At 38.3% G+C, this 25,794-nt stretch overlaps 1 protein-coding gene across 4 annotated transcripts in view; it reads right to left on the bottom strand.

Moving 5' to 3' along the window:
• Positions 1-25,794, bottom strand: part of ABR (ABR activator of RhoGEF and GTPase) — a 2,680,879-nt gene that overhangs the window by 989,106 nt on the left and 1,665,979 nt on the right. The window lies entirely within an intron of this gene.

The following is a 25,794-nucleotide window of genomic DNA, read 5'->3' as shown; positions in this document are numbered from 1 at the left end:
TAAAAAGTGTGCAGTAAAAATAAAACAGGCATTCTGTGGCATATGCTAATAATGGAACACAAGACTCAGTTGCATTATACATGGTTGGATGTAAGGAGCTTATATAATAAAATTCATAGCTCTACTTAAGTGTTCCAATATTCGTTCTGCATTTCCACAAAAACTACTTCTAAATGTCAGCATCTATGAGGCATATTCCACAACATACGGAAATGCTGTGACAGGCACACAAACTGCCATGTTTTGTACAATCCTACTGCAATGCTCACACATTTGACTTCATCTGAGTACTGAGAGCAGTATTAGGAGAACACTATGGCAACCTGTACCCTCTACATGTGGATAAGTGTGGGAAGATAACTGTTCCTGTCTGTAGTTTGGGTCCGTATTGCAAGCCATCTGTATGACCCCTGTCTTGCATGCTGGGTGCCATATACATTTGGTTTATCTATGTGATTCTAATTTTTTTCTGCTGCCCCTATTACAGCTCCATTGCTATATCTCTGTCTGGCCTACAGGCTGCTTGTGCTTTGCCCAGTTATACATGCTGCAGGCAGACATGCTGTAGTACTTTGCAGCTCACCTGCTGCTGTCCTGCCTTACCACATGTACCTGTTAACCAGTGCATTCCTTGTGATACACAAAAGCATAATTCTCACTATCAGTTTCTCTCCTGTCATTATGCAAAATGGAAGGTCTCTGAGAAACTCCTATTAGACAGCAACTTCTGAATCCTGACCTATTTCAGAAAGGCTTTTGGAAAGTTTGTTTTTGCCTTCTGTATTTGTATTTGTCGTGTAGCCCTGAATTACTTAAAACGTAACCATTTACCAAGCAAAGGAAAGTCAAAGAGGAAAATTCATGAAAACAATCTCTTAATTAAAAGTGAAATATAATACAAGAATTACTGATTTCTGTAAAGAAAAAAAAAAACATAGTAGGATGAGGTAACAAAGTTGTTAAACAGATGAAATTTTACAGGTATTGCATGAATTAAAAAGAACAGTAAACACTACATCAGTTTATGCAGAAATATTTATTTATTTAACATTTGTTTACCGAGAGTGTTTAAGTGGGCCAAAGGCCCGGGGAGAAAATCTCCACCTACAGTACACAGACAAAAAACAACAATAATTTACAAAAAAATAAATATAAATACAATATAGCTACAAAAATGTACAAGACAAAAATTACAAAAAATATACATAGTTATAAAAAATATGATAATAAAACACAAGTTTAAATACGATACATTAATGTTAAACAGTGCAAATGTGAATAAAAAGAGAAAGATACAAAGAGTTATTTAACCATTATTACAGAGTGATACAGAAATAGTGTGTTAGGATTGTGTTCCAGATTTCTGATATCTTATGTGAGTATAATGACTTGCCTGAAGAATTACTTGCCTTACTGACTTGCAGTAGCAGTTTGTCAGAGGATCTTGGAGCTCTGTTGCTACTATATGGCTGAACTAGGTTTTGGAGGGCTGGACTATAACTGAGTGGGCAACATTTAGTTGACTTATACACAGTAAGTGGGAAAGTTCAACCCAGCTTAGCTCATGTATGGCAGTACATTGATGTGTTCTATTGGGGAGATTAAGAGCAAACCTCGCTATTTTGTTATAACAGGCCTCCAGTTTAGTTAATTCTGACTTTCTAAGATTTGTTAAGTATGGGTGAGGTATACAAGAGAGTGGAGAGAAGGTATGTTCTGGCTATGGCTTGCCTGGTGGAACTGGTGAGAAATGGTTTGGCTCTGTAGAGGGAAGCAGGCTTAATGTGGAAGTTTTTTATGGTTAAAGCCAAGTGTATATCAAATGTCAGTGAGTTATCAATTGTGACTCCTAGAAGTTTTGTGTGGTCAGTGGTAGTATTTTGGCACCAGAGGAGTAGCTAGCAAATGGTGGTTGACTTCTTCGGTTTGAGTTATTTGTAAAAATTATAAGCCTTGTTTTGTTTGGGTTAAGAATTAGTTGACAGTTTGAGAGATATTTCTTGACATTTAAAAATGCACTTTGTGTTGTTTCAAGTAGCTTGGGAAGGGTAGGGGCAGAGAATATGAGGGTGGAATCATCTACATATTGGATAATTGTGGCATTCTTTGTGGAAGAGTACAGTTTGTTAGTGAATACAAAGAACAGTAATGGTCTGATGATTGACCCTTGTGGGACACCTATGTTGATAGGAAGTAGGGGGGGGGAGATTATTAGACCACTTAACTGCTTGTTGGTGATCAGTAAGACAGCTACAGAACCAAGTTAGGGCAGGTTGGGATAGATTAAGAGAGGCTAGTTCGAGTAGTGGCTTTTGATGTGAAACAGTGTCAAATGCTTTTGAAAACGGCTGAGACAAACTGACCACTGTTTCTAAGTTGACTAATGATATCAATGAAGTAAATGAATGCAGTTGTAGTACTGTGTTTAGGTAGAAAACCATGCTGTGTCTAGGAAAGGAGGTTGCTGTTTAGTAAGTACTCCAGGAGTTGTTTGTTTATGCATTTCTCAAGGATTTGGGCTGGGGAAAGTATAGCAATTGGTCTATAATTGGAGAGGTCAGTTGAGGGTCCCCCTTTGTGCAGTGGGATTATATAAGAGGTTTTCCACAGTTTGGGGACATATTGTTGAAGGCTAGAATGATTAAGTAGAATGGTGATGGGATATGCTATACTATCTGCTGCAGTTTTGAGGTATTCATTGGGGAGTTGGTCAGCATCAAGGGATGTGGGTTTTAGCTTAGTTAGAAGTTGTCTGATGGGTTTTGTGTTGACAGGTTTGAGTTTAAAAATGTTAGAGTTTATTGGGGATATTGGCAGAATTGTTAGTGAGGTAGAACTATCATTTTTCATTAGTGCTAGTAGAGAGTTTATAACCTGGGTGTTGAATTGTGTTGCTACAGAATCAGGGGTGTTACTGGTGGTAGGTTCAGGAGTGAAACTTTGTCCTCGGTTATTTTGATGTTCTTCTTGGAGAGTTGAAAAGCAAGTTTGTTTGCCATTTTTGATTTGCACTTTGGCCCAATTTCTAAGTTTCTTATAGGTGATCTGAGATACTGTAGTTTTAGTATCTTGGTATTGGTACCAAGCTTTGTCCCTTTGTCTGAGGAGTAGTCTTGTTTCCTTTGATAGCCATGGGAGCCCATTAGATTTAGTACGTATCTTTCTTAGAGGAGCCAGTGAATTTAGCATGTTGAGAAATGCCTGATTAAAGAATTCTACAGCAGAGTCTAGGGGAAGTCGATTAAGTGGAGACCAGTCATATTTTTCCAGAAGGGAGTTAAAGAGGTCTGGACAGAAATTTATTTTTTGTCTAATGTGTTTGTAGTTGGTATTTTTTGGGGTATTGGTTCTTTGTCGTATAAGGTAGGTGGGTCAATGATCACACAGGCTGGGAGACCACAATATTTTTTGCAGAGATTAGGTTTATTTGTTAGTATCCAGTCAAGAATGGTTTGTTTTCCATTTTTTTTGTCTATTCTTGTTGGTGAGACTAGCATTTAGGAAAATCCATACAGATTAATGAAGTTGGATGGGTTTACTGCTGAGTAGGTGTTCCAGTCAAAATTGAAATCTCCCATAATGACAGTCTCCTGAGTGAAAGTAGAGGCTGTTCAGTAGAGGAAATTCTCAATCCCTGACTAGTTATCACCTGGTGGGAAATAGATGGTAATCACTGAAATGTGTTTTTTGGGGGGTTAAGTTGCAGACGCACGGCTAATATTTATTGGCTGGAGGTTTATAATGTAACTGATTTACTTTTAAAAAAAATGTTATACATTATGGCAACTCCACACTTGAGTAGTTTGTCACATCTAAGAACATCGTATCCTGGTGGGAGGATTTCTGTGTCTTGTATCTGAGGTTTAAGCCAAGTCTCAGTTAGTAAAACTAAATCAGTAGAGTATAATGTGAGGGTTGCATGTAAATCATGGATTTTATTTAGGATACTTCTAAGGTTCATATTTAAGATGAGAAGGTTAGAAGAAGAGTTATTGGATGGATTGTGGAAGTTGGGAGTGTTAGGTGTTGAGTGGGTTATTTGGTTTATAGTAAAAGGGCCAAGGTTGGGATGAATGTTGCCACTTAGTTTGAGTTGTATTAGTTTGAGAAATAAATGTTGGAGGAACTTACAGGATAATGTATGTGATTTGCATAGTAGGTGCTGTGTTTTATGTGCTTGGGCATATCTAAAGGTGAAGAGATCTAAAGAGTTTGTGTTGTAAAGGTGTGCTGATATAATAATATCACTGATTATTGGATGGTGAGTAACAGAATGAGGAAAAGTAGGTGACGGGTAGTAAATTATTTGTTGATAAGGATAGGAGGTGCAGTGGTATGTGGTGGTTAATAGCAGTAGAGTGAGTAATGCTATATGTGTGGATATTTTACACACAGCTAAGATACTAAATAGTATAATTCTTACAGAGAAGATAAGTGTATAATTGTATGTTAAGGGGTAAAAATCAAACAAAGATGAAATAGGTGTAAAAGGCAATAGGAAATAGAGCTGACTGGTTAAAGGAAAGAGGTGTGCGTTGGGGTAAACTCAAACAAAGATGAGATAGCAGGTGTGGAAAGCAATGGGAGATACATCTGATTGGTTGATTGAAAGATGAGTGGCTTGAGGTCAACTATAAATTAAATAATGGGTTGATTGGGAATGGGGTAGGGTAGGGGAGTTTGAGCCGAGTGAGGGTAACAGGAGAGGGGCTGAACCAAGGCCAAGAAATCAGCCGCAAAATAACTGCTGTAAAAATCAATCAGTAAGACATCAAAACTGCAATTATAAGTATGTAAATCTCACTGCAGTTTTACAGATTGTTTGTATGCTATACTAAGAAAAAAGAAAATTCCTCTTAATGTTAATAAACTTTATAGGTATGATAGCATTAACAAGATGATCCTGATAAAGAGTAACAAAAAAATGCTGTAGCGCTCTTAAGACGTGGGGAATTTGAAAACAATTGTAGCACTATGCTGGAATACAACTATACAGAGTACTAAAGCTAAAAAAGAATAAAACAAAAGAATGTATAAAGAGTATGTCTAGAAAAAAGGGGGGTTGCAGCGTAGAACCTAGGGGATGGGAACCTTTGCAGTTGTGCACGCCAAGTAATGAACTTTACTTACAAACAATATTTAAACACGGATTCCTAGTTTGAGACTGGAAATTCAAGGGTATTTGTTCTTTACATACACTGCTAGGTAACTTCAATGATGTAGTTGAATCTACAAAGTGTACGCACATTTCTGAAACAGGACTGCAAGGATACATGCTGTTGCAGGATAGCATGCAGTTTGGAAATGTTGTGAAATAATTGTCACTGTAAGAAAGGATACATCATATAAAATCAATAGATAATAGAACAGCAATATATCAGACAATACATACCGTATTACAAACCCCCCAAAAATAGCAAAACAAATAGATAATGGACTCTGGATAACTATTAGCACATTACATATGCAGTCAAAACAAATATAAATGGTATTGCTATAATTCTATTACAGAGTCAGCAACAGTAAAAAAATGTAAACTCAACAGAGGTACATGTGCATTAAATACAACTGCAGGTATAGCAAAGTCTCAGAAACAACTGAATACAATATGAAACCGATAAGTTTTGTAATAGAAAACAGAGAAAAAAAACTGCAACAGTTAAAACAAAGTATATTTACCTGGCATACACACAACCACGAAGGGACTAGCTGCTACTAGGAAAGGAGATAAGACCAGGTAATTTAATAATGGTGCCGGACCCACTGTAGTTCTATTAGTAAGCTCCACTACAAGCATGTTCATGCATTTAATGCAGAATAACCAATTGGATAGCTATAGGAGACAGATAACCAATTAAGTGTTTGGAAGGGAGAGACAGAGCCAATGAGTGCATGGGGCTGAACCAAGGCCAAGAAATCAGCCGCAAAATAACTGCTGTAAAAATCAGTCAGTAAGACATCAAAACTACAATTATAAGTATGTAAATCTCACTGCAGTTTTACAGATTGCTTGTGTGCTATACTAAAGAAAAAAGAAAATCCCTCTTAATGTTAATAAATTTTATAGGTCTGATAGCATTAACAAGATAAACCTGGTAAAGAGTAATAAAAAATGTCGTAGACCTCTTAAGACGTGGGAAATATGAAATCAATTGTAGAGCTATGCTGGAATACAAATATACAGAGTAATAAAGCTAAAAAGAATAAAACAAAAAAAAAAATATATATATATATATATATATATATATATATATATATAGAGAGAGAGAGAGAGTACATCAAGAAAAAAGGTAGGGGTTGTAGTGTAGAACCTAGAGGATGGGAGCCTTCGCAGTTGTGCACACCAAGTAAAGAACTTTACTTACACACAATATTTAAACACGGATTCCTAGTTTGTGACTGGAAATTCAAGGGTACTTGTTCTTTAGATACACTTCTGGGTAACTTCAATGATGTAGCTGAATCTGCAAAGTGTACACACGTTTCTGAAACAGGACTGCAAGGATATATACTGTTGCAGGACAGCACGCGGTTTGGAAATGTGAAATTACAATTGTTGACTGCTAGGTGACTTCAGTGATGTAGCTGAATCTGCAGAGTGTACACACATTTCTGAAACAGGACTGCAAGGATATTCACTGTTGCAGGATAGCACGCAGTTTGGAAATGTGAAATAATTATCACTGGTGTACACACAACCACGGAATGACTAGCTACTACTAGAAAGGGAGACAAGACCAATTTAAGCTTGCTTTGTATATTAAAAAAAGTATAATAGATACTGAAGTAATTATGTAATTATTACTTCTACAGACTGCTAACTAATAGGTGAAAACATAGGAACGGATAGTTTTGTACAAGTTTGAAGAAAATAATAACTCTAGAAGGGTACCTACCATAGATGGGGCCCCTTGTGCTTTTAGGAAGATCTGAAACTGAAAGACATACTTGATGCCATAACATTAGTTGGAAATTAAACGACTGCATACACACTGAAAGATCATTAATCACTGAAACAAACACTCTCTGAAATCCCAGATGTGAAGCTCACAGAACCAATTATCAAAATGTATAACTGCCAATAAATTCAGAAAGTTCTTATAAAATTTAAAGCAAACAAAAGGAAGGTTTGAAAGGTAACATGAATTATATTTTGGTGAAACAGCTCAAGGCAAGAGAAAGACAAAAAAGACTTGATGGTTCATAACAGAACTATTTTTCAAGCTGGTAACAAGCAATTTAACACATTTTCTGCTAGACTGTTAATGGAAACCTCTCATGTTTTAAGGATTTTAAATTCAGAACAACAAAATATAGAGTGAACTTTCTAAAATCATTCTGTAATGTTCTTTCCTTCAAAGCAGGTGCTAAGCAAATATTGGCTTGATCCTACAATCACAGTATGATATGCTTCAGAGAAGAACTTCAGTTACTCCAACTGTTCCTTCAGCTATATCTTCCGGTCCCTCCAACTGTTCCTTCAGCTATATCTTCCGGTCCCTCCAACTGTTCCTTCAGCTATATCTTCTGGTCCCTCCAACTGTTCCTTCAGCTATATCTTCCGGTCCCTCCAACTGTTCCTTCAGCTATATCTTCCAGTCCAGATATGCTTTTAAAGGCATCTGAGCATTACTACACACAAAATTATAATGTCTGCTTTTATCAACCACACATGCAAAGCTTTTGCTTAGTATGGCACTACAGTGAAGACAAAATTCATTAAACATCATGTGGTCATTATGCACATGACTGCAGTATTGTGGCACCTGATAAGTACACATGATTAGATAAAATCATAGCAGTTTGCAAGTCTTGTTACAGCTATTTGTACTTGTATATTATATGTTCTAAGTTATTCTGCCTGTCGAGAGGTATATAATAAAAATGTACAATTTTAATTCCTTAACTAAAGGGAATTTTTTTTCAAACGTTACTCCAAATTGCTACCTGTCTGCTCAACAAACAGAATCTCTATGTATTAGGGCTATACCTCTGAAATGGCTCACATTTTTCAGTAAAATTGTCTATGCAGCACATGACTAAACATCTGCACGTCTTACTTAATGTGTGCTTTTAATTATGAAAGCAAAAGGAGGTATGCAGATTGAATTTCTTTGAGGCAATTTCCCTTTCTTGGTACCCTTTTTCTCCCTAAACATTTAAATAGTGCAAAAATATCACTTTCATGGAGAAATACACATTACTTTTAGTTTTGATGATATAATAACGCAGTATATCTATGACTTTGATGTGCAATGTACCTAGTCACATCAATAACGAAGTAATCTGAATGTTTGTTTTGAACTAAGACCAAGTCTAATGGAAGTTTTCAGTTTATCAGAGTCTAAAGGAATTAAACAGTAGCAGTATGTTGTGAAACTATATAAAGAAAAAGACTGGCATGACTGTCGAAGAAGGTAGAAGGGTGGCTCTAATTGAGAGAAGTGGTAACATTTGACATGACATCATGACCCCAAGTACAATGGGGGAAAAAGAAACAAAAAACTATAATAATAATAATAATAATAACAATAATAATAATAGTAATAATAATAATAATAACAATAATAATAATAATAATGCAAAATGATTGTGAAAGCTAAATCACTGAACCATGTTTCATAAAATGCCTCAGGGAATGCCTTAACTTCAAAGCACTTACAGAGACCACCTTTTATTCTAACTTGTTCATCAATAATATTTTTTCGTTTCTTTATATAAAAGATTATATATATATATATATATATATATATATATATATATATAGAGAGAGAGAGAGGGGGAGACTGTTTTAAAGTAGACTAGACTGTCCGCTACTTTAAATAATGAGTTAATTATGAAGTTTTTGCTCTAGATATCTGGAAGATATCCTATGTCATTCCTCTCCACAAAAGGGGTAGTTCTACTGAACTCTCCAACTACAGGCCTATAGCTATACTCTCTCCTCTAGCAAAAATAATGGAAAAATGTATTCAAAAACAGTTCATGCACCACCTAATAAACAACCATCTCCTGGCAGATACCCAGCATGGCTTCAGACCTCACCACAGTACCACCACAGCCCTATTAGTCTTCTCCAACACCATAAACTATCATTGTAACAATAACCATTTCTCTTCAGCTCTATTCTTGGATCTGTCCAAAGCTTTTGATATGGTGGATCACAAACTATTAATCCACACCCCACAGTCACTCTGTCTAGATCCAAAATCACTTCAATGGTTTGATTCCTACCTAAGTGGTAGACAACAGGCTGTACTCTGGCAAACTAAACTCTCCACCCTATTACCTAATACCCTCGGAGTTCCACAAGGCTCTATATTAGGCCCACTGTTATTCTCCATTTTCATCAATGATTTGCACACTGTCATACCTAAAGTCAACTGCATCCAATATGCAGATGACTCTACACTAATTTGCTCAGCTACATCCCCTACAGAGTTACAGCTAACTACCCAGACTACCTTTAACACAATAGAAAACTGGCTATCTAACCGCCGTCTGATATTAAATCCCAAAAAGACTAAAATGCTAATATTCCTACCAACACAAAGGTCCTGCCCCAAAAACATCACAATTAAATCTAAGGATGGCACAGTCATCTCACCTGACCCATCTACTAAACTTCTAGATGTCACTATTGACAACTACTTAAAGTTTGACCTACATGTTAACCAATTTATCAAAACCATCAATAAAAAACTAGGATCACTGTATAGAATAAAAAGCTTTCTGACTCCCCCAGCCAAGGTAGCCATTGCTCGATCTCACCTTCTCTCTACTCTCCTGTACGCATCTCCTCTTCTTCTAAATAACAATAAGACAACCCTAAACAAGATCACTAACTGTTATAATCACATTGCCAGATGTGCCACTGGGCTCCCTTTTCGGACACATCACTGCATCAACCTAACTCAGCTCGGTTGGCTCAAACTACCTAGTCTATTGCTATATAACCAACTGATCATGGCCCACAAAATTATTTACAACCCTGAAAACACCCCTGCACTCAAAAACCTAGTCACCCTGTATAACAACCCATGACCATTGCGCTCGTCTAACAGAGTCCGCATCCAGACATACGAAACTAATAACCTAGCCGGTGACTCTCTCTCCTTTCTAACTCTCTAGGCAGATCTTAGAACCTTTTACCTCCTGAGATTACCTCACTTTCTTCTCTAAGTCATTTCAAAGCCAAGCTCAAACTATACCTGGGGTCAAAATGGACCTGCTATTGTACCAAGCCTGGCTAATCCTCTCTCCACATAATGTACAATCCGCAAATGTCACCTTTTAGTAACTACAACTTTCACACTTACTCACTTCTGATATTATCTAATGAATTTTAATGACACTATTAGAAATGACAACTTTTTTAACTCCATTTAAAAAAAAAAAAAAAAAAAAAAAGTCTGTCTCAGTGTTCTTAAGTATCTTTTTTCATGCTACCCAAATTTTTGCGCTATAAAATGATACTTAGTTTTTTTGTTGTTGGAGCTTTTTTCCCCTGGCCTCCGCTGAAAATGGCCATATATCCAGTCGGACTATCCCGGTTAACAAATGTAAAATAAATAAATAAATAATAAAATAAATATCTTCTATGAACACGGTAATTAATGCCATATCTTTTGCTGTTGGTTGCCTCTTGTCAAAGGTGAAAAATCCAGGCCTGAATGATATGCTGGCAGCATGTGAGCAGTAAGGCAGGACAAGTAAATACCTGTATTGGTGGTGCAACGGTTAGCGTTGTCACTTCACAGCAAGAGGTTTTCCCGTTTGATTCTCAGCTGGAGCGCCTTCTGTGTGGAGTCTGCATGTCCTCCCCGCAGTCGAGTGACACTAAAGACATGCAGGTAAGAGTGAGCATGCCTTCGTTGAAGGCTGGGCATCGGGCTGGCAACTCAGCACTGTAAAAATCTACTTCCAATCATTAGCGGACCAGAGTTCCACTGTGGCGACCCCTAACCAGGAAAATCTGAGACACTTTTTTTTTTTTTTATGTTTAGTGGGTGATAGCTATACTAGGGATAAGAAGGCCTTCTTATTAAATTCTGGGAGGGTTAGTAGTATAAAGACCTACCATGCTCCCACTGCGTGGTCAACACATTTGCAGTGAGAGTTTCTATTTCTGGTTTGGTAGCACAAAGTGTATGTTTCTCAGATTCTGGATGCATCATGTAAGCTTGGAAACCTCAGTTTGCTTGGTCAATCAAACCATGAAAAGGGCAGGGAAATAGGAGAAAACACTCCCCAAGAATGGTATAACATTGCCTCAAACACTTCACTCTCCTCACCAGCCCCAAATGTAGGTTGAAATTAGTCTAAGGGAGACTAAGGAGGGTTCACCTGACCAAGGGGCCAGCTATGGGGAGACGGAGAGGCAAAAGCATCCACTTTTAACATGTTATTTAGATACAGTTTAGTTCTACTGCTTCTTAACTGAATACTTTTTGCTTTGATAAAAAGTAATCACTACTAAGCCAGCCAAAGCTAACTAAAAGAACACAAAATAAAAAATTATATTGTAACCTTTATGTTAAAACTGACAATCTCTAAATAACTGCAAAGCACATACAGCAAAATTTAAAGTACATGAATAATCACAAGAAACAGCTAACAACATGGATTTCCCCTCTTTTCATTACCTGGCATGCAGAAAATGTTCTTCGGTAAGTTCAGCTGGCATTACCTAATGCATAATCTCTTGGACACGGTCACAAGGAGTCTCCCTCACTTTGCCAGAGCTATCCTAGAGATATGCCTAGAACATACCCTCTGACCAGGCTAGGCATGTTCATCTTTATAAATCGCTCACTCCAGCAGCTTATCAAGCTCAGGTTACTCAGGCCATAGTCAGGGCTATCCTCTATGCCACTGACAAGGTGAGGAAGAGTGTTTTCTAACAATGACTAAAAATTGTGAATAACTTGGGGCATCATTTTATGAGGGGATGCATCATTGTAAGAAAAGGAACTTGAAGTTTTGTTTGGTATAGCTGGTATTCTTGAATACATGCTTTTTTTACTGGACTGATTTAGTTTATTGACACTACAGCTACAACAGACAAAATTTTATAATATTTTACTTCTTTTGAGACTCAGGAAGACAAACTTGATATTAATCAAGGAAAACAACTGCCAAGATAGTTGAAATGTTTGGATTATTTAAATATATATATATATATATATATATATATATATATATATATAGTAATATTCACCTGTTTGTCCCAACTCTGAATAGTCAAAGGCTGATTTCCAGTATCTAGGAAGGAGTGCCCCCTTTCTTATTTTTGGGTGGTGCAATGATTCTACTGGTTGGGTTAAGAGTTCCAATTATTGAGGGTGGTAGGTATGGATTCTATGGTCAAGTTAGGAGATATTTTATTTTTAGTTATGATTTGCAGTTTATAGTAAAGGCACTGTTAATTCTGTTATGATGAATGAATGGTTTACGGATGAGATCTGCAGGGTGCCCATTAATATTTGGGCTCTAAATGGCTGCTAATGGACTCCTCTATGACATTCATCATTCACTTGGGATTGTCAGCATGAACATGTGACTTGCTATGCTGGCTAATATTCATACCTTTTAGGATGGATTAGTTTCTGCTTGTAGGGGGTTATGTGGACCTTCGTCTACTGTGCGGGTTTGTTTGATTGTTTTGTTGAAATGTACTGGACAAAGATCAGGAAGTATACTGTAATATGGGTCCTCTAGTTATGTTTTTAAGTTTGTTTTGTAGTTATTGCAGACTGACAGTCTGGTTTGCTGGATAGCAGACATTGAGCCACACTGGGGAATAATCAATTAATAATGGCTGACTGGGTGTTGACTGCAATTACAGGGGAACACCCTTGCCCCAGTAGTGGACTGATATTGCCAGTTGGATGAATGAAGCAAGTTTATAAGGCGTCACCTCTGAATTGTCAAGTTACAGCTGGGCAAAGTTATGATGGCTGCAGACAATCTGTCATAAATTTGGATGTAAAACAAAATATAAAGGAACTTTGCAGGAGGGCAAGTGTCATGCAACCCCCCCCATATGACTGACTTCTGCCTCCATCCCCCTAACTTATACATAACAATTTCTCAGTCACACAACTAAAGAAAAAAATGAAAACTGCAAAAAACCTGCAAATGACTGCCAGCACTGTGACAGAAATAGTGCCAGCAATGATTTTCTATGATAAACATAACTGATGAGGTGCAACTCATCCAGTTACGATCTACAAGTTGCATTCCTGTGCACTTTACACTCAACCACTAGAAGGGAAGCCAGTAATAAGATTTGTGTGTGAGAGATAGTTTACTATCAAAAATTTGAAAAAAAAAAAAAAAAAAAAGGTACCTAACTTCGAATTTTAACATCGGAAATGAACATTTTCGTATGCACCTAATGTCGAAAACAGCTATTAATTGTCGAAAATGTCGCGAGCGACATTTTCGACAATTAACAGCACTCCCACCCTTCCCTTAACTCCCTACCTAACTAGCCTACACTCACATCTATGCAGGGGGGCAAGCCCCCCTGCACCCCCCTGTGGGGGGCTGCACCCCCCACACCCCAATTTAATATTCCAACTCCGAGATTGCACTACAGTGAGGAAAGGGATGTATTTCCCTAACCGCACTGTACCGCGATCCCCTTACATGAGCGAATGTTATAATTGCGAATGCACAGTCTATTCGCAATAATAACGTTCGCTCACATCACCTGCCAAACTATGAAGTATTCGAACATATGTTGTTCGAATACTTCATAGCAGTGCAATTGCACATCAGCATTTTGATAGTAAACCATGTGAGACATATTAACAAAGATGTGAATCAGAGCAGGAGGAAAGATGATCTCTGACTGGGCTAAAGTAATTAGAGATAACTGAACATAGATATATAGTTTATTATCAAAGTGCTGCTTGCTGGAAGGGGGTGGTTTGGTACCATTTCACCGTCTGTTGCTCAGTTTGTGTTAATATACTATAGTTTTTATTTGCAAAATGAAGTTCTCCGAGGAATATATATTGAATAATATGCCATGCTCGGGATCGACAAACCTGAATTTCTGAGAAAGGATAGTTATTATTTCTAATGACAGTTGCTATTAAGCTATTGAGGAGAGCATGATTATTTTTTTACTAATGTTTTATAAAAGTAGCAGTGTTGGGCAGAAAAATGATAAGCTCAACACTGTGTTATCTTAAGCTAACTGATTGATCAAAAGCTGGGGACTAAGACACTTGAGGAAGTTAGATGAGACTGCACTGACAGAGGTGTCCTCCTCAAAAATAGTAATTAGCAAACATAAAAGTTGGATACATTATGCATTACAATGTGAAAAAGAGACACAAATATTTTAAATAGGATATTCTAGTAGGCAAGAAGGAGAAGGGGACGCAGCAATCCAAGTAAATACCGGTGTTCATAAAAGAGTAGCACTGTTTTCATATGTATACAAGCTTAATGTATCTTATGTAAAATATTATTAGAAATTTTATATCACTCAACATAAATCACAATTTGGATTTTTTTATGGAGAAGTGGATGGAAGACTGCTGGATGGCATGTAGATAAAGGTGATTTTGTTTAAAAAAATTAACTACAGTAAGCAGTGTAACAATCATTGCATATAAAGCTGAATTGTTATTATATTGTACTTCAAATCTTCTCAAGATTATAGGATGAGATGGTTTGTTTTCATTTATATAAATGTATGATTGCCTATGCCATAACTGACAATTTAATAAAGATGTTTCTTGCTTAAAAAAAAAGACTATAGGATGAAAAAAAGCTATTTTTAACGGACCTATAAACTTTTTAATTGTTCCATATTGAAAGAATAAAGGCTAGTTCCACACTGAGGACCAGTGATTTAACAGCCTGGATGAAAGTGAAGAATCATACTGCACTACAATATAAGGTTATAACAGATGAACAGACAGCTTGATGGGATAAAGAACAGTATGATACTAAGGTAGCAAAATGCACCTTGGCATATAAGATGCATGTTCGTACACATATACAACATTAAATGGTAAAGGAACAGAAATGGTGCAAAAAATCGTCATTAAGAAGAAACGAATTACTGTTCACGGTATTATGGTTGGTTGTTTAATGCACTGAATTTTTAACAAGATTTTTGGAGCTGTTTAGTTAAGCCCTGAAAGGAGTGAGAGCTAATGTCATGGATGACCTAGAGGTCATACTACACATGGTGTTGGACCACATCAATAATCCATCCCAACACAGGGAATTCACAAGGATGAAAAATGATCAGTAATACGGACATGCTTAGTCTGCAAGCACTGACGGCTGAGAAACTAATCCATTATGTATGACCTCTAGAAGTTCTCTAAGGAAAGTGTGCATAACTTGGGCCTGGAAGAAGAGCACTGCAGTGCTTCAGTGTGAAAGTATTTGCATACTAAATGTCAACGTTTCTCCTGCACTACACTTCAAATATCAGGGAAACACTAAGATTAACAACACTGTCAAGCAGTCTCAAACACAAAGGGGTATGTACTGCCTTACAACATGATTTTGAAAGCTTTGGAGTTTGTGTCATTTCATGAAGAGATAACAGCTGTGTAGAACCTGGATTTGGGTTTTACTCGTGTACCTCATCTTTCACAAACACTTTAATGCTGCTACAAAAATTAAAGCCTTATTAAATAACTACCTCACAGGCTAGGTTGTACAGTGGAGCATTACATGGACAGGAATAACTGTTTGAGCAATGATTGACCACAAGCTGGGAATAAGACACTTGAAGAAGTTAACCAGTGTCTTTTCAAATTAAATGTATGTTTTACTCCTATCAAATATTACTTATTAGGCTGTGCCATTTCTGAGTGGCAAAGTGTATAATGTCTCCAGGGGAAGACCACCGGGAAAATCTTTAAACAATGAAAACAAAATTGTGTATTTTGGTAATTTCACAGGCTGCAAGTGACAGTTTTACTCTTTCAAACAAATTAAATATATTTATCCATCCTTTTTTGACAAGGTTTTAAGGAGAGATCTGAGATGGTATTTTATACTGCTAGGGAGAATTTGGCCAAGGCATTGGGAACTTCTCCTACTCCTTTTGATAGATGCCATGGGATCTTTTACATCAAAACCGGAGAATACCACTACCTCAAGCAGATTGTCATGGGATGTTTTACATCAAAACCGGAGAATACCACTACCTCAGGCAGATTGCCATGGGATCTTTTACATCAAAACCGGAGAATACCACTACCTCAAGCAGATTGTCATGGGATGTTTTACATCAAAACCGGAGAATACCACTACCTCAAGCAGATTGCCATGGGATCTTTTAGATCAAAACAGGAGATACCACTACCTCAAGCAGATTGCCATGGGATCTTTTACATCAAAACCCAAAACCGGAGAATACCACTACCTCAAGCAGATTGCCATGGGATCTTTTACATCAAAACCGGAGAATACCACTACCTCAAGCAGATTGCCATGGGATCTTTTACATCAAAACCGGAGAATACCACTACCTCAAGCAGATTGCCATGGGATCTTTTACATCAAAACCGGAGAATACCACTACCTCAAGCAGATTGCCATGGGATCTTTTACATCAAAACTGGAGAATACCACTACCTCAAGCAGATTGCCATGGGATCTTTTACATCAAAACCGGAGAATACCACTACCTCAAGCAGATTGCCATGGGATCTTTTACATCAAAACCGGAGAATACCACTAACTCAAGCAGATTGCCATGGGATCTTTTACATCAAAACCGGAGAATACCACTACCTCAAGCAGATTGCCATGGGATCTTTTACATCAAAACCGGAGAATACCACTACCTCAAGCAGATTGCCATGGGATCTTTTACATCAAAACCGGAGAATACCACTACCTCAAGCAGATTGCCATGGGATCTTTTACATCAAAACCAGAGAATACCACTACCTCAAGCAGACTGCCATGGGAGCTTTTACATCAAAACCCAAAACCGGAGAATACCACTAACTCAAGCAGATTGCCATGGGATCTTTTACATCAAAACCGGAGAATACCACTACCTCAAGCAGATTGCCATGGGATCTTTTACAACAAAACTGGAGATACCACTAACTCAAGCAGATTGCCATGGGATCTTTTACATCAAAACTGGACATGCCACTAACTCAAGCAGATTGCCATGGGATCTTTTACAACAAAACCGGAGATACCATTAACTCAAGCAGATTGCCATGGGATCTTTTACAACAAAACCGGAGATACCACTAACTCAAGCAGATGGAACCTTGGTTTAACATCTCATCTGAAGGACAACACACTCAGGAGTGCAGCACCCCCCCCCCCTTTTTTTAAGGTGGACTGCAGTGTCAGCAATCTATCTTCCTGGCGTGGGAATAGAAACCACAACTTATTGCACCAAAGAGTACACTACCTGTTGAGCCATTAAAACTGACATACTTGTAATCTAAATATTTATCTTAGTCAGTTCTGTCTTTGCTAAGTGGTGATGATACTGTACACTCATGTCAAGCCTTAAAGTTTAAGATGATGTGTGCTTTTTGTTGATAGTAACCACTACACACTAATTCAAACAGGATAAGGAGACAGGCCTAATACAGCTCATAAGCAATGTCAAAGACTGCAAGTATCAGTATACATGCAGCATCTACAGCCAATGGTCATCTGTCTTTTCCTCCACCATTTAGTCTTTTACTTCAAACATATTTCCTCACTAGTTTCCAGAATTAATTTTGTAATTTATGTGACAATAGAGCCAAATAGAGGATCTTTTTCTCATTCATGCATGAATATTCCTCCTTCCCCAACTTTCATGTTACTAACCGACTTAATAGCTTTCCCAGAAGGAAGGTGCTTGTGCCTAATCAATTTACCCAGATAAAAAGACAGGCCTGTGGTCCAAACGACTGAAGTGTGATTAAAGGTTTAGGCATTTGCTGGCGCAATCAGTACAGGGTGGGAGTAGGGATGACCAGCAGCTCTGTTAGGCCACACCCACAGCTTTGGAAAGAAAGGCCTCACTTCAGAGGACAGAGGTTAGTCTTGAGCAGGAAACAGGCCTAGGTGAAGGCATGGGCGGGTCATACAAGCAGATGATGGCAGACTTTGCCCATGTGTGAAGGAAAGCACATGAGCTGGTCATGAAGTATAGGTAGTTCACAAGTCCACATCAGCACTGGTGGGAATTAGGACGTATATAATGTCCTCAACTGTCAGCATGCCAGGGAATGCAGTGGTGTCACCATACACAATATCCACTCCCACAAGTAACATTCTGTCACTCCCCTGTCCCAAAAGCTGCCTGCAATAAACCAGATGGCACTGCAGCAAACCATGTACCTTCTCACCATGATAAGACACCTGGCCAGCAGGAATTTCATGATATGCCTGTGGCTGACCCATTGTGAACCTGGGTTACTGGCATCATCACACCTCTGAAGTGAACCTTATTACCAGGAACGTTCCTCATTTTAGGTCTTAAAAAGTCCATGTTCCTCACAGTTCCCCACTGAAAGGGTCTGTCACTCATTCAGTGTTAGGTATTTTTTTAACTGATATCCATGTTAAATGGTACTGAATTATATTAATTGAGCAAAAGATTTTTTATAAGTACAAAGTAGCTCATTTTAATCATTCTGTGAACTTCCCAGTTGAAGTTGTTAGTAAGCTGTTCAGAAGTGTTCCACATTTTGCCCATTGTTCCACATTATTAGACGTAGTGTTCCATATTTTGCCCATTGTTCCACATTATGAGAGGTAGTGTTCCACATTTTGTCCATTGTTCCACATTATTAGAGGTAGTGTTCCACATTTTGCTCATTGTTCCACATTATGAGAAGCAGTGCTCCTCATTTTGGAGATGAAAGGTTGGAACTTATGGGCATCACAGATGGATACCTTGCCTATGCACTGGTAGGCCAGCATTAACGGCTCTATAGTTGATAAAAATATTTAAAGAATTTGCAAGTGTGTTAACAGCAATGCCTGTACTTTGTACTTCATGTCTGTTGATCAGATTCAATCTCAAAATGGGACAATAAATATAGATAAGTTTAAAAAGACAGATTGTGAGACATCATCCTCTGTCCCAGAACTACTCGAGTGGTTTGTGGGTCATTAAGCTTTTTTTTAGACATAAACAAAGTATAATTAAAATGTGGCCTTCTGTATGTGAAGTCTGTTCAGCAATTTAACAGTATTTGTCAACCTCCTTCAAAAATATAACAATTTCAGCACAACATTTCAGAATGAAATTACTTTTCGCAACACTAATATACAGCTACATTTCAGTGGACTTTCAAATTATACATCACTGCTGCATGTATTTGTGTAAAATCTCTAACTCTTTCTAAAAATATTTCTTGCATTCCCACATTATTATAGATTTCTAGGTCCTATTTTGATGCATTACATACTATTACATCTCTGTCTATTTGCCGATTCTCAGTGTCTCATACAAACATTTAAGAGCAGACTTTATTCCAGTATATAGGGAATTTACAGACACCTACCTCTGGGAATGTTGGAGTTATAGAAAGAGTAAAGAATCATCAGACTCCCTAGTAGAAAATTATATAGGAATGAGAGATGTAGTAATTAGTTCTCTGGGAGGATAACTGATGTATTCAATAGACTAGTTTAGATATTTTTAAGCTCAACCTGGACACTTTTTATTTATTTTATTTAACATTTGTTTACGGGAAAGTCCAACTGGTCATGTTTGCCCATTTTCAGTGGAGGCTCGGGGAGAAAAGTTCCACATAAGAACATAACAGTCAGCATTTTAAACAATAGTGAAACAATCAGAGAAATGATAGTAATAAATCACATAGTAACACATATTATCACAGTTCAAGTTAGTAATAAAGCTAAGAGGATCACATAGAAACACATACTTTGGCAGTTACACTTGGTAACAAAAAGCCATTCAGTGGAGTAGTGTCTCAGATACAATAGCTTAATATACAATGGAGTAGTGTCTCTGATATGCCTGTTTGGTACTATAAATTGTTATGCTTGATGCTGTTATAGGTTCATAAGTAGGTACTAGGCTATTGGCCTAAAGGCCTAAGTAAACCTAGCCAACAAGGTTCTACGGCTTATGCCACCCAAGAAAGTTAAGTAATTAAATCATGGAACTCCACCCCCCCCCCCGAACATATATGCAGTTATACTTATAATCACATAGGATCAGTAAGCAAATAGAGATATACTGAAAGTGGAGAGCAGGGGGACAGAGGGTAAGAATGGGAGTAAGTAAGGTATTCAGTAAGCATAGCGATATAGTGAAAGTGGAGAGCAGGGGGACAGAGGGTAAGGATGGGAGTAAGTAAGGTATTCAGTAAGCATAGCAATATAGTGAAAGTGGAGAGCAGGGGGACAGAGGGTAAGGATGGGAGTAAGTAAGGTATTCAGTAAGCATAGCGATATAGTGAAAGTGGAGAGCAGGGGGACAGAGGGTAAGGATGGGAGTAAGTAAGGTATTCAGTAAGCATAGCGATATAGTGAAAGTGGAGAGCAGGGGGACAGAGGGTAAGGATGGGAGTAAGTAAGGTATTCAGTAAGCATAGCGATATAGTGAAAGTGGAGAGCAGGGGGACAGAGGGTAAGAATGGGAGTAAGTAAGGTATTCAGTAAGCATAGCGATATAGTGAAAGTGGAGAGCAGGGGGACAGAGGGCAAGGATGGGAGTAAGTAAGGTATTCAGTAAGCATAGCGATATAGTGAAAGTGGAGAGCAGGGGGACAGAGGGTAAGGATGGGAGTAAGTAAGGTATTCAGTAAGCATAGCGATATAGTGAAAGTGGAGAGCAGGGGGACAGAGGGTAAGGATGGGAGTAAGTAAGGTATTCAGTAAGCATAGCGATATAGTGAAAGTGGAAAGCAGGGGGACGGAGGGTAAGGATGGGAGTAAGTAAGGTATTCAGTAAGCATAGCGATATAGTGAAAGTGGAGAGCAGGGGGACAGAGGGTAAGGATGGGAGTAAGTAAGGTATTCAGTAAGCATAGCGATATAGTGAAAGTGGAGAGCAGGGGGACAGAGGGTAAGGATGGGAGTAAGTAAGGTATTCAGTAAGCATAGCGATATAGTGAAAGTGGAGAGCAGGGGGACAGAGGGTAAGGATGGGAGTAAGTAAGGTATTCAGTAAGCATAGCGATATAGTGAAAGTGGAGAATAGAATAGAGAGGGTTAAGGGGAGGGGAGAAGAGAATTTAGCTTGGTGAGGAGCATAACCTGTTATCATTTAGGTGGGACTTTAGCAGTTTTTTGAAGTGCGTTAGGTTTGCTGTGTTTAGTATGTTCTGGGGGTGGAGTTCCATGATTTAGTTACGTAGTTAGAATATAGTGAGTCACCAAAGCTACTGCTGGATTTTGTAACTTCGAGTAGTAACTTTTTTGAGGATTGTAGACTCCTGCTCTTGAGGTGGGTTTGTAATAGGTCTTGTAGGGATGGACATTTGTCAGATAGGCAAACTATGGAATGGGCTGTTGTGAGTTGGTCTAGGGTTAGTAGGTTGGGCGGCTCTAGCCATTTGAATAGTTTCAGAGTAAGACAATGATGGGTACTTTGGGGCAGGTTAGCAGCAAATCTGGCTATCTTATGGTAGCATAATTCAAGTTTACTTAAGTCTGATTTTTTGAGGTTAGTAAATATAGGAAAGGCATAGAGTAAAGTGGATATTAGGTAGGTTCTGGAAATAGCATACCTGGAAGAGTTTGTTAAGAAAGGTTTTATTCTGTAAAGGGAACCTAATTTAATGTGGGCCTTTTTGATGGCAGGAAATATATGTTTGTCAAATTTTAACATCATCTAGAATGATACCTAGCAGCTTGGTTTCCGAGGTGGGCTTGATTGGATGAGGTGATTGCAAAGTCATGGTGGGGGAGTTTGTTTTGTGGCATTGGTTAGGGAACAGCATTAGTTTGGTTTTGTTGGGATTAAGGATGAGCTGTATTTTTCTAAGAAAGACTCAATGGCAGTAAAAGATTTTTGAGTATTGTCTTGTAGTTGTTTTAGGGTAGGTGCAGTGCAGATGACAGTGGAGTCATCTGCACATTGTATGATGGAAGCAAGGTTAGTAGCTTTGTGTAGGTTGTTGGTCAGAACTGTAAAGAGCAGAGGCCCAAGAATTGAGCCTTGTGGGATACCTACTGTAATGGGAAGTGGGGAGGAGAGGTCATCTTGCCATTTGACTGATTGATAGTGGGCAGATAGGTAATTTTGGAACCAAATGAGAGTGTTTTAGATATGTTAAGTGATGCAAGCTCATGTAAGAGTTGTTCATGGGACACTGTGTCAAATGCCTTTGGCATGTCGAGAAATACTGAGACAACCAATTGGCCATTGTTTTTAATTGGTTGACAGTATTGGTAAATTTGAGGAGTGCCATGGTGGTACTATGGCCTGGTTGAAATCTGTGTTATGCCTGGGAAAGGAGCTTATTAGATAGTAGGTGTTGCATCAGTTGAGAGTGGATGCACTTTTCTAAGATTTTAGAAAGAGGGGATAGTATAGATACTTGCCTATATTTAGATAGTTCTAGTGAGAAGCCTCCTTTGTGGAGTGGGATTACTTAGGAGGTTTTCCAGATTTTAGGCACATACTGTTTGGTGATAGATCTATTGATCAGTACTGAAACTGGGTAGCAGATGACATTGGCTGCTAATCTGAGGTAGTCGTTTGGCAGTTTGTCGGCGGCAAGGGTTGTGGGTTTCAGTTGGCTTAGCAATTTCTTTACTGTACTTGTTTGGACAGGTTTAAGACAGAGTGAGGTAGGTGAATTGGTAATAGTAGGGAGGGTGATTTATTGCAGGCTATTTTTGTTTTTTATGAGTGAGAGGATGGAATTTATGAAAAATGAGTTAAAGTGGGATGCTAGGCTTTCTTCTGTGTTTTTGATATTCGGGGATGGGGTGTGGCCTGGATGGATAAGCTGAGTGATGGAAACCCAGAATTCTTTTGGGTTGTTTTGATGCTTGGACCGAATGTTTGTATAGTACAGTTTTTTAGGGTCTATATTATATTGTCAACAGCTCACAATGTCGACTCTGAAATGTTCAACACCAAAATGTCGAACTACTAAAATAGTGAATGGCTATATAACCGATTTCTTTCTAACGGAAAGAAATTGGTTGGCCGTTCTCTGACACCTGCCCTTTCCCTGAGTGTAGTGCAGTCTCAGAGTTAGAATATTTAGTTAGGGGTGGTGTGGGGGGCAAAGCCCCCCCACTGAAACATAGTTGTTTATGTGTGCCGTTGTTGTTTGGCCAACTTATTTCTTTCCGCTAGAAAGAAATCGGTTATATGGCCGTTCGCTATTTTAGTAGTTCAACATTTTGGTGTTGAATATTTCAGAGTAGACACTGTGAGCTGTCGACAATATAATATAGACACGTTTTTTATCAGCTCTGACTTGCTTTTTGCAGACATTTCATAGGTGGCGGTAGTTGTCTAGGGAAAGTTTTGATTTGTTGGTTATATGCTGATAACAGAGGTTGTCTCTTTGTTTTAGTAACTGTTTGGTTTCTTTAGAAAGCCATGGACAGTTGTTAGTTTTTGCTCTTGTGTGTCTTATGGAGGCAAGTGTGTTTAGAACATCAAGAAATATGTTATTGAAATAATCGACCTCTGCATCTAGTGGGAGGTATTGTAATGGGGAGCAGTTACAGCTTAGTAGTATTTATTTAAAGGTGTCTATGAAGAATTTTTTTGTATTACGTATTTGTTTATACGATTTTGGTTTTGTGGGTGATCTACGGTGTCTTAGAAAGAAGGTTAGTAAGTGGTCACTTAGCCTGTCAGGTAGACAGCCTGAAAGGTGGATTAGAGAGGGTTTGTTAGTCAGGGTCCAGTCGAGAATGGATTGCTTGTTGCTGGTTTTGTCAATTCTAGTGGATGAATGAATCAGTTGGGTGAAACCATGTAGGCTGATATGATTTGAGGGATTATCTGAAGAGTAGGCTTGCCAGTCTGTACTGAAATTACCAACTAGTATAGTTTCTTTGCTAAATGTGGCTGAGGCCCACAACAGAAGGTTTTCTATTGTGGAGGGGTTATTTGGTGGTATGTATACAGCTATAAGATGATATGTTTGCTGTTACTGATTTTTAGATGTGATGCTAAGAGTTCTGTGTTATCAATATCTGGGACGTTTACCTACAGTTTTTCGAAGTTAAGAGTGTCTTTATATAGAATTACTCCTCTACCTCGTTTTGTTGTCCTGTCTTGTCCAAGAATACTGTAACCAGGGGGAATGATTTAATTACTGTTTATGTGGGGTTTAAGCCAGGTTTCAGTTAGTACAGCAATGTCAGGAGTATATAGTGATACGAGTTCATGTATTTTGTTTAAGAGACTTCTGATGTTTATATTTATGAGAAGGATGTCAGAACTTTTTTTTGGATATTTTGTATAGCAGAGGTGAGGTTTGATTTATTGTTGGTTTGGGGGAATTGTCTGTGATGGCTGTGTTTTGTTGGGTAAGAGTAGGGCCAGGGTTGGGGTGCATGTCTCCACATAAATGAATATTAGTTTTTTTTTTTTTTACTTGTACTTGGAGGGGGAATCTTTGGGTGGTATAAGTAGTTTTAGTGGTATTAATGAGGGGGTTAACATGATGGAAGTATCTACATGGGAATAGTTCAATACTTGTGGAGTTGTAGATATGGGGTGCTATGTCGATGTGAGAGAGGTCAGATAGTGGTGGGTTTGTTAAAAGGTAGGTGGGGGATTTTAAGTAGATTATGGGAGGGTTGTTATGTGCTGTTAGGGAGAAAGCAGTTAGTAGTAATGGGATGATTAGTATGTGTAAGAGAAACATGTTTGAATATTGGATTTTTGGATGGGGGTTAGTGGAGGAGGGAGTGGTGGTATAAGTAGTTAGGTGATGAAAAAAGGATGTAGTTGAGGTTTTGAGAAGCTGGGGAAGGAATAGATAGGGGTTGGGATGATAACATACAATTATGAGGTGGAAGGAGCTGAATAGTTAATGACTTGTGATGTGGAGGACAGTGACAGGTTGAGGATATGTGGGGGTGTGGTTTGAGTAGGATAAATGTAAGTGATGTGGGGGTGGGTGTAGGGATAGGGTAGGGGAATGGAGTAAGCAAGAATGGTGTGGGCAAGTGTGAGCTCCCAGTCTGGAGGAATACAGAACAATTGCGGAGGTATAGAATAATAACACATTCTGTACAGAATTAAGCTATTTAGGTAGAGGCTCACTACACTTCTTTATCAGGTATATGGTAATGCTTCTTTTACTTTTCAGTTTAAATGCATTATTTTACTATGTTGTGGAGCTAGCATAACAAAAACAGTATGGGCACAGAGAGATGTCTGTAAAAAAAGAACCTTAGGTTTGTGAAAAAATAATCTTAGGTATGAGCACTTCACCTGATGAGACAAGCAGCTACACCAAGGGGATTTTAAAAATGGCTCCTGTAGCTTAAGAAAGCTAGGTTAGGCTGTAATTGGTCTTGTGGGGGAGGGGGAGGACTGAACAGACCAGAAAAGTGGTGGATAGCCAATAGCATGATGAAAAGGGCTGGCCCTGATTTCACAGATGTGCAAGTCCACAGAAACATTCAGGAAAGGCATTAGGCACTTATTATGGGAATAACTGTTTTGGTATATTGGCAGGCTAGAAGGGCATTACAGCTCATGCTGAACTTTTTGTATGTATGTAAATTACTATATAAACTCATTCCCCCAAAACCAAATATATAAGGTACTACATTGTCTTTCTTTAAATATATCACATCTTAAACTACTTACTGCTTGGGACA

This window comes from Protopterus annectens, chromosome 13.part0 (assembly GCF_019279795.1).
Source record: "Protopterus annectens isolate FY-2018-M chromosome 13.part0, PAN1.0, whole genome shotgun sequence".
NCBI classification, from domain to species: domain Eukaryota; kingdom Metazoa; phylum Chordata; order Ceratodontiformes; family Protopteridae; genus Protopterus; species Protopterus annectens.
Note: the sequence above shows the minus strand (reverse complement) of the source record. Positions and strands in the feature narration are given on the sequence as shown.